This window comes from Gadus macrocephalus, chromosome 6 (genome assembly GCF_031168955.1).
Source record: "Gadus macrocephalus chromosome 6, ASM3116895v1".
NCBI lineage: Eukaryota > Metazoa > Chordata > Actinopteri > Gadiformes > Gadidae > Gadus > Gadus macrocephalus.
In genome coordinates, this window is record NC_082387.1 from 533,520 (window position 1) to 545,000 (window position 11,481).

The 11,481-nt window shown below is 44.0% G+C and overlaps 18 non-coding genes across 18 annotated transcripts; all 18 read right to left on the minus strand.

Annotated features, from left to right (window-relative positions):
• Positions 1-246: 246 nt before the first annotated feature.
• Positions 247-319, minus strand: trnav-uac (transfer RNA valine (anticodon UAC)). Its single transcript has one exon. It is a non-coding gene; the product is annotated as a tRNA-Val (tRNA).
• Positions 320-556: 237 nt separating this feature from the next.
• On the minus strand, positions 557-629 carry trnav-cac (transfer RNA valine (anticodon CAC)). Its single transcript has one exon. It is a non-coding gene; the product is annotated as a tRNA-Val (tRNA).
• Positions 630-1,330: 701 nt separating this feature from the next.
• On the minus strand, positions 1,331-1,403 carry trnav-uac (transfer RNA valine (anticodon UAC)). Its single transcript has one exon. It is a non-coding gene; the product is annotated as a tRNA-Val (tRNA).
• A 739-nt stretch (positions 1,404-2,142) lies between these two features.
• On the minus strand, positions 2,143-2,215 carry trnav-aac (transfer RNA valine (anticodon AAC)). The gene has a single exon. It is a non-coding gene; the product is annotated as a tRNA-Val (tRNA).
• Positions 2,216-2,751: 536 nt separating this feature from the next.
• On the minus strand, positions 2,752-2,824 carry trnav-uac (transfer RNA valine (anticodon UAC)). Its single transcript has one exon. It is a non-coding gene; the product is annotated as a tRNA-Val (tRNA).
• Positions 2,825-4,781: 1,957 nt separating this feature from the next.
• trnav-uac (transfer RNA valine (anticodon UAC)) lies at positions 4,782-4,854 on the minus strand. The gene has a single exon. It is a non-coding gene; the product is annotated as a tRNA-Val (tRNA).
• Positions 4,855-5,283: 429 nt separating this feature from the next.
• trnav-aac (transfer RNA valine (anticodon AAC)) lies at positions 5,284-5,356 on the minus strand. Its single transcript has one exon. It is a non-coding gene; the product is annotated as a tRNA-Val (tRNA).
• A 536-nt stretch (positions 5,357-5,892) lies between these two features.
• trnav-uac (transfer RNA valine (anticodon UAC)) lies at positions 5,893-5,965 on the minus strand. Its single transcript has one exon. It is a non-coding gene; the product is annotated as a tRNA-Val (tRNA).
• Positions 5,966-6,501: 536 nt separating this feature from the next.
• On the minus strand, positions 6,502-6,574 carry trnav-uac (transfer RNA valine (anticodon UAC)). Its single transcript has one exon. It is a non-coding gene; the product is annotated as a tRNA-Val (tRNA).
• Positions 6,575-6,811: 237 nt separating this feature from the next.
• trnav-cac (transfer RNA valine (anticodon CAC)) lies at positions 6,812-6,884 on the minus strand. The gene has a single exon. It is a non-coding gene; the product is annotated as a tRNA-Val (tRNA).
• A 536-nt stretch (positions 6,885-7,420) lies between these two features.
• Positions 7,421-7,493, minus strand: trnav-uac (transfer RNA valine (anticodon UAC)). Its single transcript has one exon. It is a non-coding gene; the product is annotated as a tRNA-Val (tRNA).
• A 237-nt stretch (positions 7,494-7,730) lies between these two features.
• On the minus strand, positions 7,731-7,803 carry trnav-cac (transfer RNA valine (anticodon CAC)). The gene has a single exon. It is a non-coding gene; the product is annotated as a tRNA-Val (tRNA).
• Positions 7,804-8,841: 1,038 nt separating this feature from the next.
• trnav-aac (transfer RNA valine (anticodon AAC)) lies at positions 8,842-8,914 on the minus strand. The gene has a single exon. It is a non-coding gene; the product is annotated as a tRNA-Val (tRNA).
• Positions 8,915-9,140: 226 nt separating this feature from the next.
• Positions 9,141-9,213, minus strand: trnav-uac (transfer RNA valine (anticodon UAC)). The gene has a single exon. It is a non-coding gene; the product is annotated as a tRNA-Val (tRNA).
• A 536-nt stretch (positions 9,214-9,749) lies between these two features.
• trnav-uac (transfer RNA valine (anticodon UAC)) lies at positions 9,750-9,822 on the minus strand. Its single transcript has one exon. It is a non-coding gene; the product is annotated as a tRNA-Val (tRNA).
• Positions 9,823-10,059: 237 nt separating this feature from the next.
• trnav-cac (transfer RNA valine (anticodon CAC)) lies at positions 10,060-10,132 on the minus strand. Its single transcript has one exon. It is a non-coding gene; the product is annotated as a tRNA-Val (tRNA).
• Positions 10,133-10,668: 536 nt separating this feature from the next.
• On the minus strand, positions 10,669-10,741 carry trnav-uac (transfer RNA valine (anticodon UAC)). Its single transcript has one exon. It is a non-coding gene; the product is annotated as a tRNA-Val (tRNA).
• Positions 10,742-10,978: 237 nt separating this feature from the next.
• trnav-cac (transfer RNA valine (anticodon CAC)) lies at positions 10,979-11,051 on the minus strand. The gene has a single exon. It is a non-coding gene; the product is annotated as a tRNA-Val (tRNA).
• Positions 11,052-11,481: the final 430 nt, after the last annotated feature.

Here is an 11,481-nt window from a genome sequence, read left to right on the forward strand (position 1 = left end):
AACCACTATACTAAGGAAACCGGTTTAATTGAGCAAAACCCTAGATAATTTTGTTATCGGAAGCTCCCGCATGAACAGGTTTTCAGCACAGGTTTAAACACTTAATAATATGATGAGGCTATCGGTTTAAGAGGTGACGTGGTGCCCAGTCGTCACTGCTGAAGGTCCTGTTCCAGACAGACTTTTCCAGAATAGATGCTTGATAGTAACGCAGGAGAATTTAAACATTAAATTTGTAAGTAATGCTGTTTCCGCCCGGTATTGAACCGGGGACCTTTCGCGTGTAAGGCGAACGTGATAACCACTACACTACGGAAACCTGTGAGTTTGAAAAAAAACCTAGAAAAAATTGTCATTAGAAGCACCCGCATGAACAGGTTTTCCGCGTTGGTTTAAATACTTAATAATATGACGAGGCTATCGGTTCAAGAGGTGGCGTGGTGCCAAGTAGACGCTGCTGAAGGTTCTGTTCAAGATAGACTCTTCACGAACAGCTTCTTGATAGTAAAGCAGGAGAATTTAAACATTAACTTTGTATACCTCAAAAAAGTAATGCTGTTTCCGCCCGGTTTCGAACCGGGGACCTTTCGCGTGTGAGGCGAACGTGATAACCACTACACTACGGAAACACATATACGGATAATCTGGCAACCCATCAGAATCCCGTCAGAGTGGTCAGGTGTGAATGTAAGTGGTTATATCATACATATTTGAAACATATTATCCTAAACATCCATTCGCCCATCTGCTACAGCGGTGAACAATGCTAGCACGCTAGGCCTCAATTGTAAAGTCGTAACGACTGCGGCCAAAGCCCGCCACGACATGCCAATGGCCTACGAACCGTGCATTGCATGCTAGACGATCCAGGATGAGACGGTTACCCCAGAAGTCCATGCTGGAGAGGTGCACGTAGAAGATTCAGTAACGCTAGGCAAATCAGGAAAGGAGGTTGACACCCAGACACTTCTAAGAACTTCTCACAACTAGAGTTTGAGTTTAACTTTCATACAGTCTATGCTCTCAACTACGAGCGCTAAACACAAATACTATCACCATGTTTCCGCCCGGTCTCGAACCGGGGACCTTTCGCGTGTTAGGCGAACGTGATAACCACTACACTACTGAAACCAGTTAGTTTGACCAAAACCCTGGAAAATGTTGTCAGCAGAAGCTCCCGCATTAACAGGTTTTCAGGGCAGGTTTAAACACTTAATAATATGACGAGGCTATCGGTTGAAGAGGTGGCGGGGTGCCAAGTCAGACTTTTCCAGAATAGATGCTTGATAGTAAAGCAGGAGAATTTAAACATTAAATTTGTAAGTAATGCTGTTTCCGCCCGGTCTTGAACCGGGGACCTTTCGCGTGTAAGGCGAACGTGATAACCACTACACTACGGAAACCTGTAAGTTTGAAAAAAAACCTAGAAAAAATTGTCATTAGAAGCACCCGCATGAACAGGTTTTCCGCGTTGGTTTAAATACTTAATAATATGACGAGGCTATCGGTTCAAGAGGTGGCGTGGTGCCAAGTAGACGCTGCTGAAGGTTCTGTTCAAGATAGACTCTTCACGAACAGCTTCTTGATAGTAAAGCAGGAGAATTTAAACATTAACTTTGTATACCTCAAAAAAGTAATGCTGTTTCCGCCCGGTTTCGAACCGGGGACCTTTCGCGTGTGAGGTGAACGTGATAACCACTACACTACGGAAACACATATACGAATAATCTGGCAACCCATCAGAATCCCGTCAGAGTGGTCAGGTGTGAATGTAAGTGGTTATATCATACATATTTGAAACATATTATCCTAAACATCCATTCGCCCATCTGCTACAGCGGTGAACAATGCCAGCACGCTAGGCCTCAATTGTAAAGTCGTAACGACTGCGGCCAAAGCCCGCCACGACATGCCAATGGCCTACGAACCGTGCATTGCATGCTAGACGATCCAGGATGAGACGGTTACCCCAGAAGTCCATGCTGGAGAGGTGCACGTAGAAGATTCAGTAACGCTAGGCAAATCAGGAAAGGAGGTTGACACCCAGACACTTCTAAGAACTTCTCACAACTAGAGTTTGAGTTTAACTTTCATACAGTCTATGCTCTCAACTACGAGCGCTAAACACAAATACTATCGCCATGTTTCCGCCCGGTCTCGAACCGGGGACCTTTCGCGTGTTAGGCGAACGTGATAACCACTACACTACGGAAACCAGTTAGTTTGACCAAAACCCTGGAAAATGTTGTCAGGAGAAGCTCCCGCATTAACAGGTTTTCAGCGCAGGTTTAAACACTTAATAATATGACGAGGCTATCGGTTGAAGAGGTGGCGGGGTGCCAAGTAGACGCTGCTGAAGGTCCTGTTCCAGACAGACTTTTCCAGAATAGATGCTTGATAGTAAAGCAGGAGAATTTAAACATTAACTTTGTATATCTCAAAACAATGAAACTGTTTCCGCTCGGTTTCGAACCGGTGACCTTTTGCATGTCAGGCGTACGTAATAACCACTATACTAAGGAAACCGGTTTAATTGAGCAAAACCCTAGATAATTTTGTTATCGGAAGCTCCCGCATGAACAGGTTTTCAGCACAGGTTTAAACACTTAATAATATGATGAGGCTATCGGTTTAAGAGGTGACGTGGTGCCCAGTCGTCACTGCTGAAGGTCCTGTTCCAGACAGACTTTTCCAGAATAGATGCTTGATAGTAACGCAGGAGAATTTAAACATTAAATTTGTAAGTAATGCTGTTTCCGCCCGGTATTGAACCGGGGACCTTTCGCGTGTAAGGCGAACGTGATAACCACTACACTACGGAAACCTGTGAGTTTGAAAAAAAACCTAGAAAAAATTGTCATTAGAAGCACCCGCATGAACAGGTTTTCCGCGTTGGTTTAAATACTTAATAATATGACGAGGCTATCGGTTCAAGAGGTGGCGTGGTGCCAAGTAGACGCTGCTGAAGGTTCTGTTCAAGATAGACTCTTCACGAACAGCTTCTTGATAGTAAAGCAGGAGAATTTAAACATTAACTTTGTATACCTCAAAAAAGTAATGCTGTTTCCGCCCGGTTTCGAACCAGGGACCTTTCGCGTGTGAGGCGAACGTGATAACCACTACACTACGGAAACCAGTTAGTTTGACCAAAACCCTGGAAAATGTTGTCAGGAGAAGCTCCCGCATTAACAGGTTTTCAGCGCAGGTTTAAACACTTAATAATATGACGAGGCTATCGGTTGAAGAGGTGGCGGGGTGCCAAGTAGACGCTGCTGAAGGTCCTGTTCCAGACAGACTTTTCCAGAATAGATGCTTGATAGTAAAGCAGGAGAATTTAAACATTAACTTTGTATATCTCAAAACAATGAAACTGTTTCCGCTCGGTTTCGAACCGGTGACCTTTTGCATGTCAGGCGTACGTAATAACCACTATACTAAGGAAACCGGTTTAATTGAGCAAAACCCTAGATAATTTTGTTATCGGAAGCTCCCGCATGAACAGGTTTTCAGCACAGGTTTAAACACTTAATAATATGATGAGGCTATCGGTTTAAGAGGTGACGTGGTGCCCAGTCGTCACTGCTGAAGGTCCTGTTCCAGACAGACTTTTCCAGAATAGATGCTTGATAGTAAAGCAGGAGAATTTAAACATTAAATTTGTAAGTAATGCTGTTTCCGCCCGGTATTGAACCGGGGACCTTTCGCGTGTGAGGCGAACGTGATAACCACTACACTACGGAAACACATATACAGATAAACTGGCAACCCATCAGAATCCCGTCAGAGTGGTCAGGTGTGAATGTAAGTGGTTATATCATACATATTTGAAACATATTATCCTAAACATCCATTCGCCCATCTGCTACAGCGGTGAACAATGCCAGCACGCTAGGCCTCAATTGTAAAGTCGTAACGACTGCGGCCAAAGCCCGCCACGACATGCCAATGGCCGACGAACCGTGCATTGCATGCTAGACGATCCAGGATGAGACGGTTACCCCAGAAGTCCATGCTGGAGAGGTGCACGTAGAAGATTCAGTAACGCTAGGCAAATCAGGAAAGGAGGTTGACACCCAGACACTTCTAAGAACTTCTCACAACTAGAGTTTGAGTTTAACTTTCATACAGTCTATGCTCTCAACTACGAGCGCTAAACACAAATACTATCGCCATGTTTCCGCCCGGTCTCGAACCGGGGACCTTTCTCGTGTTAGGCGAACGTGATAACCACTACACTACGGAAACCAGTTAGTTTGACCAAAACCCTGGAAAATGTTGTCAGGAGAAGCTCCCGCATTAACAGGTTTTCAGCGCAGGTTTAAACACTTAATAATATGACGAGGCTATCGGTTGAAGAGGTGGCGGGGTGCCAAGTAGACGCTGCTGAAGGTCCTGTTCCAGACAGACTTTTCCAGAATAGATGCTTGATAGTAAAGCAGGAGAATTTAAACATTAACTTTGTATATCTCAAAACAATGAAACTGTTTCCGCTCGGTTTCGAACCGGTGACCTTTTGCATGTCAGGCGTACGTAATAACCACTATACTAAGAAAACCGGTTTAATTGAGCAAAACCCTAGATAATTTTGTTATCGGAAGCTCCCGCATGAACAGGTTTTCAGCACAGGTTTAAACACATAATAATATGATGAGGCTATCGGTTTAAGAGGTGACGTGGTGCCCAGTCGTCACTGCTGAAGGTCCTGTTCCAGACAGACTTTTCCAGAATAGATGCTTGATAGTAAAGCAGGAGAATTTAAACATTAAATTTGTAAGTAATGCTGTTTCCGCCCGGTATTGAACCGGGGACCTTTCGCGTGTAAGGCGAACGTGATAACCACTACACTACGGAAACACATATACAGATAATCTGGCAACCCATCATAATCCCGTCAGAGTGGTCAGGTGTGAATGTAAGTGGTTATATCATACATATTTGAAACATATTATCCTAAACATCCATTCGCCCATCTGCTACAGCGGTGAACAATGCCAGCACGCTAGGCCTCAATTGTAAAGTCGTTACGACTGCGGCCAAAGCCCGCCACAACATGCCAATGGCCGACGAACCGTGCATTGCATGCTAGACGATCCAGGATGAGACGGTTACCCCAGTAGTCCATGCTGGAGAGGTGCACGTAGAAGATTCAGTAACGCTAGGCAAATCAGGAAAGGAGGTTGACACCCAGACACTTCTAAGAACTTCTCACAACTAGAGTTTGAGTTTAACTTTCATACAGTCTATGCTCTCAACTACGAGCGCTAAACACAAATACTATCGCCATGTTTCCGCCCGGTCTCGAACCGGGGACCTTTCGCGTGTTAGGCGAACGTGATAACCACTACACTACGGAAACCAGTTAGTTTGACCAAAACCCTGGAAAATGTTGTCAGGAGAAGCTCCCGCATTAACAGGTTTTCAGCGCAGGTTTAAACACTTAATAATATGACGAGGCTATCGGTTGAAGAGGTGGCGGGGTGCCAAGTAGACGCTGCTGAAGGTCCTGTTCCAGACAGACTTTTCCAGAATAGATGCTTGATAGTAAAGCAGGAGAATTTAAACATTAACTTTGTATATCTCAAAACAATGAAACTGTTTCCGCTCGGTTTCGAACCGGTGACCTTTTGCATGTCAGGCGTACGTAATAACCACTATACTAAGAAAACCGGTTTAATTGAGCAAAACCCTAGATAATTTTGTTATCGGAAGCTCCCGCATGAACAGGTTTTCAGCACAGGTTTAAACACATAATAATATGATGAGGCTATCGGTTTAAGAGGTGACGTGGTGCCCAGTCGTCACTGCTGAAGGTCCTGTTCCAGACAGACTTTTCCAGAATAGATGCTTGATAGTAAAGCAGGAGAATTTAAACATTAAATTTGTAAGTAATGCTGTTTCCGCCCGGTATTGAACCGGGGACCTTTCGCGTGTAAGGCGAACGTGATAACCACTACACTACGGAAACCTGTGAGTTAAAAAAAAAACCTAGAAAATGTTGTCAGCAGAAGCTCCCGCATTAACAGGTTTTCAGCGCAGGTTTAAACACTTAATAATATGACGAGGCTATCGGTTGAAGAGGTGGCGGGGTGCCAAGTAGACGCTGCTGAAGGTTCTGTTCCAGATAGACTTTTCCCGAATAGCTGCTTGATAGTAAAGCAGGAGAATTTAAACATTAACTTTGTATATCTCAAAACAATGAAACTGTTTCCGCTCGGTTTCGAACCGGTGACCTTTTGCATGTCAGGCGTACGTAATAACCACTATACTAAGGAAACCGGTTTAATTGAGCAAAACCCTAGATAATTTTGTTATCGGAAGCTCCCGCATGACCAGGTTTTCAGCACAGGTTTAAACACTTAATAATATGATGAGGCTATCGGTTTAAGAGGTGACGTGGTGCCCAGTCGTCACTGCTGAAGGTCCTGTTCCAGACAGACTTTTCCAGAATAGATGCTTGATAGTAAAGCAGGAGATTTTAAACATTACATTTGTAAGTAATGCTGTTTCCGCCCGGTCTTGAACCGGGGACCTTTCGCGTGTAAGGCGAACGTGATAACCACTACACTACGGAAACCTGTGAGTTTGAAAAAAAACCTAGAAAAAATTGTCATTAGAAGCACCCGCATGAACAAGTTTTCCGCGTTGGTTTAAATACTTAATAATATGACGAGGCTATCGGTTCAAGAGGTGGCGTGGTGCCAAGTAGACGCTGCTGAAGGTTCTGTTCAAGATAGACTCTTCACGAACAGCTTCTTGATAGTAAAGCAGGAGAATTTAAACATTAACTTTGTATACCTCAAAAAAGTAATGCTGTTTCCGCCCGGTTTCGAACCGGGGACCTTTCGCGTGTGAGGCGAACGTGATAACCACTACACTACGGAAACCAGTTAGTTTGACCAAAACCCTGGAAAATGTTGTCAGGAGAAGCTCCCGCATTAACAGGTTTTCAGCGCAGGTTTAAACACTTAATAATATGACGAGGCTATCGGTTGAAGAGGTGGCGGGGTGCCAAGTAGACGCTGCTGAAGGTCCTGTTCCAGACAGACTTTTCCAGAATAGATGCTTGATAGTAAAGCAGGAGAATTTAAACATTAACTTTGTATATCTCAAAACAATGAAACTGTTTCCGCTCGGTTTCGAACCGGTGACCTTTTGCATGTCAGGCGTACGTAATAACCACTATACTAAGGAAACCGGTTTAATTGAGCAAAACCCTAGATAATTTTGTTATCGGAAGCTCCCGCATGAACAGGTTTTCAGCACAGGTTTAAACACTTAATAATATGATGAGGCTATCGGTTTAAGAGGTGACGTGGTGCCCAGTCGTCACTGCTGAAGGTCCTGTTCCAGACAGACTTTTCCAGAATAGATGCTTGATAGTAACGCAGGAGAATTTAAACATTAAATTTGTAAGTAATGCTGTTTCCGCCCGGTATTGAACCGGGGACCTTTCGCGTGTAAGGCGAACGTGATAACCACTACACTACGGAAACCTGTGAGTTTGAAAAAAAACCTAGAAAAAATTGTCATTAGAAGCACCCGCATGAACAGGTTTTCCGCGTTGGTTTAAATACTTAATAATATGACGAGGCTATCGGTTCAAGAGGTGGCGTGGTGCCAAGTAGACGCTGCTGAAGGTTCTGTTCAAGATAGACTCTTCACGAACAGCTTCTTGATAGTAAAGCAGGAGAATTTAAACATTAACTTTGTATACCTCAAAAAAGTAATGCTGTTTCCGCCCGGTTTCGAACCGGGGACCTTTCGCGTGTGAGGCGAACGTGATAACCACTACACTACGGAAACCAGTTAGTTTGACCAAAACCCTGGAAAATGTTGTCAGGAGAAGCTCCCGCATTAACAGGTTTTCAGCGCAGGTTTAAACACTTAATAATATGACGAGGCTATCGGTTGAAGAGGTGGCGGGGTGCCAAGTAGACGCTGCTGAAGGTCCTGTTCCAGACAGACTTTTCCAGAATAGATGCTTGATAGTAAAGCAGGAGAATTTAAACATTAACTTTGTATATCTCAAAACAATGAAACTGTTTCCGCTCGGTTTCGAACCGGTGACCTTTTGCATGTCAGGCGTACGTAATAACCACTATACTAAGGAAACCGGTTTAATTGAGCAAAACCCTAGATAATTTTGTTATCGGAAGCTCCCGCATGAACAGGTTTTCAGCACAGGTTTAAACACTTAATAATATGATGAGGCTATCGGTTTAAGAGGTGACGTGGTGCCCAGTCGTCACTGCTGAAGGTCCTGTTCCAGACAGACTTTTCCAGAATAGATGCTTGATAGTAAAGCAGGAGAATTTAAACATTAAATTTGTAAGTAATGCTGTTTCCGCCCGGTATTGAACCGGGGACCTTTCGCGTGTGAGGCGAACGTGATAACCACTACACTACGGAAACACATATACAGATAAACTGGCAACCCATCAGAATCCCGTCAGAGTGGTCAGGTGTGAATGTAAGTGGTTATATCATACATATTTGAAACATATTATCCTAAACATCCATTCGCCCATCTGCTACAGCGGTGAACAATGCCAGCACGCTAGGCCTCAATTGTAAAGTCGTAACGACTGCGGCCAAAGCCCGCCACGACATGCCAATGGCCGACGAACCGTGCATTGCATGCTAGACGATCCAGGATGAGACGGTTACCCCAGAAGTCCATGCTGGAGAGGTGCACGTAGAAGATTCAGTAACGCTAGGCAAATCAGGAAAGGAGGTTGACACCCAGACACTTCTAAGAACTTCTCACAACTAGAGTTTGAGTTTAACTTTCATACAGTCTATGCTCTCAACTACGAGCGCTAAACACAAATACTATCGCCATGTTTCCGCCCGGTCTCGAACCGGGGACCTTTCGCGTGTTAGGCGAACGTGATAACCACTACACTACGGAAACCAGTTAGTTTGACCAAAACCCTGGAAAATGTTGTCAGGAGAAGCTCCCGCATTAACAGGTTTTCAGCGCAGGTTTAAACACTTAATAATATGACGAGGCTATCGGTTGAAGAGGTGGCGGGGTGCCAAGTAGACGCTGCTGAAGGTCCTGTTCCAGACAGACTTTTCCAGAATAGATGCTTGATAGTAAAGCAGGAGAATTTAAACATTAAATTTGTAAGTAATGCTGTTTCCGCCCGGTATTGAACCGGGGACCTTTCGCGTGTAAGGCGAACGTGATAACCACTACACTACGGAAACCTGTGAGTTAAAAAAAAAAACTAGAAAATGTTGTCAGCAGAAGCTCCCGCATTAACAGGTTTTCAGCGCAGGTTTAAACACTTAATAATATGACGAGGCTATCGGTTGAAGAGGTGGCGGGGTGCCAAGTAGACGCTGCTGAAGGTTCTGTTCCAGATAGACTTTTCCCGAATAGCTGCTTGATAGTAAAGCAGGAGAATTTAAACATTAACTTTGTATATCTCAAAACAATGAAACTGTTTCCGCTCGGTTTCGAACCGGTGACCTTTTGCATGTCAGGCGTACGTAATAACCACTATACTAAGGAAACCGGTTTAATTGAGCAAAACCCTAGATAATTTTGTTATCGGAAGCTCCCGCATGACCAGGTTTTCAGCACAGGTTTAAACACTTAATAATATGATGAGGCTATCGGTTTAAGAGGTGACGTGGTGCCCAGTCGTCACTGCTGAAGGTCCTGTTCCAGACAGACTTTTCCAGAATAGATGCTTGATAGTAAAGCAGGAGATTTTAAACATTACATTTGTAAGTAATGCTGTTTCCGCCCGGTCTTGAACCGGGGACCTTTCGCGTGTAAGGCGAACGTGATAACCACTACACTACGGAAACCTGTGAGTTTGAAAAAAAACCTAGAAAAAATTGTCATTAGAAGCACCCGCATGAACAAGTTTTCCGCGTTGGTTTAAATACTTAATAATATGACGAGGCTATCGGTTCAAGAGGTGGCGTGGTGCCAAGTAGACGCTGCTGAAGGTTCTGTTCAAGATAGACTCTTCACGAACAGCTTCTTGATAGTAAAGCAGGAGAATTTAAACATTAACTTTGTATACCTCAAAAAAGTAATGCTGTTTCCGCCCGGTTTCGAACCGGGGACCTTTCGCGTGTGAGGCGAACGTGATAACCACTACACTACGGAAACCAGTTAGTTTGACCAAAACCCTGGAAAATGTTGTCAGGAGAAGCTCCCGCATTAACAGGTTTTCAGCGCAGGTTTAAACACTTAATAATATGACGAGGCTATCGGTTGAAGAGGTGGCGGGGTGCCAAGTAGACGCTGCTGAAGGTCCTGTTCCAGACAGACTTTTCCAGAATAGATGCTTGATAGTAAAGCAGGAGAATTTAAACATTAACTTTGTATATCTCAAAACAATGAAACTGTTTCCGCTCGGTTTCGAACCGGTGACCTTTTGCATGTCAGGCGTACGTAATAACCACTATACTAAGGAAACCGGTTTAATTGAGCAAAACCCTAGATAATTTTGTTATCGGAAGCTCCCGCATGAACAGGTTTTCAGCACAGGTTTAAACACTTAATAATATGATGAGGCTATCGGTTTAAGAGGTGACGTGGTGCCCAGTCGTCACTGCTGAAGGTCCTGTTCCAGACAGACTTTTCCAGAATAGATGCTTGATAGTAAAGCAGGAGATTTTAAACATTACATTTGTAAGTAATGCTGTTTCCGCCCGGTCTTGAACCGGGGACCTTTCGCGTGTAAGGCGAACGTGATAACCACTACACTACGGAAACCTGTGAGTTTGAAAAAAAACCTAGAAAAAATTGTCATTAGAAGCACCCGCATGAACAAGTTTTCCGCGTTGGTTTAAATACTTAATAATATGACGAGGCTATCGGTTCAAGAGGTGGCGTGGTGCCAAGTAGACGCTGCTGAAGGTTCTGTTCAAGATAGACTCTTCACGAACAGCTTCTTGATAGTAAAGCAGGAGAATTTAAACATTAACTTTGTATACCTCAAAAAAGTAATGCTGTTTCCGCCCGGTTTCGAACCGGGGACCTTTCGCGTGTGAGGCGAACGTGATAACCACTACACTACGGAAACCAGTTAGTTTGACCAAAACCCTGGAAAATGTTGTCAGGAGAAGCTCCCGCATTAACAGGTTTTCAGCGCAGGTTTAAACACTTAATAATATGACGAGGCTATCGGTTGAAGAGGTGGCGGGGTGCCAAGTAGACGCTGCTGAAGGTCCTGTTCCAGACAGACTTTTCCAGAATAGATGCTTGATAGTAAAGCAGGAGAATTTAAACATTAACTTTGTATATCTCAAAACAATGAAACTGTTTCCGCTCGGTTTCGAACCGGTGACCTTTTGCATGTCAGGCGTACGTAATAACCACTATACTAAGGAAACCGGTTTAATTGAGCAAAACCCTAGATAATTTTGTTATCGGAAGCTCCCGCATGAACAGGTTTTCAGCACAGGTTTAAACACTTAATAATATGATGAGGCTATCGGTTTAAGAGGTGACGT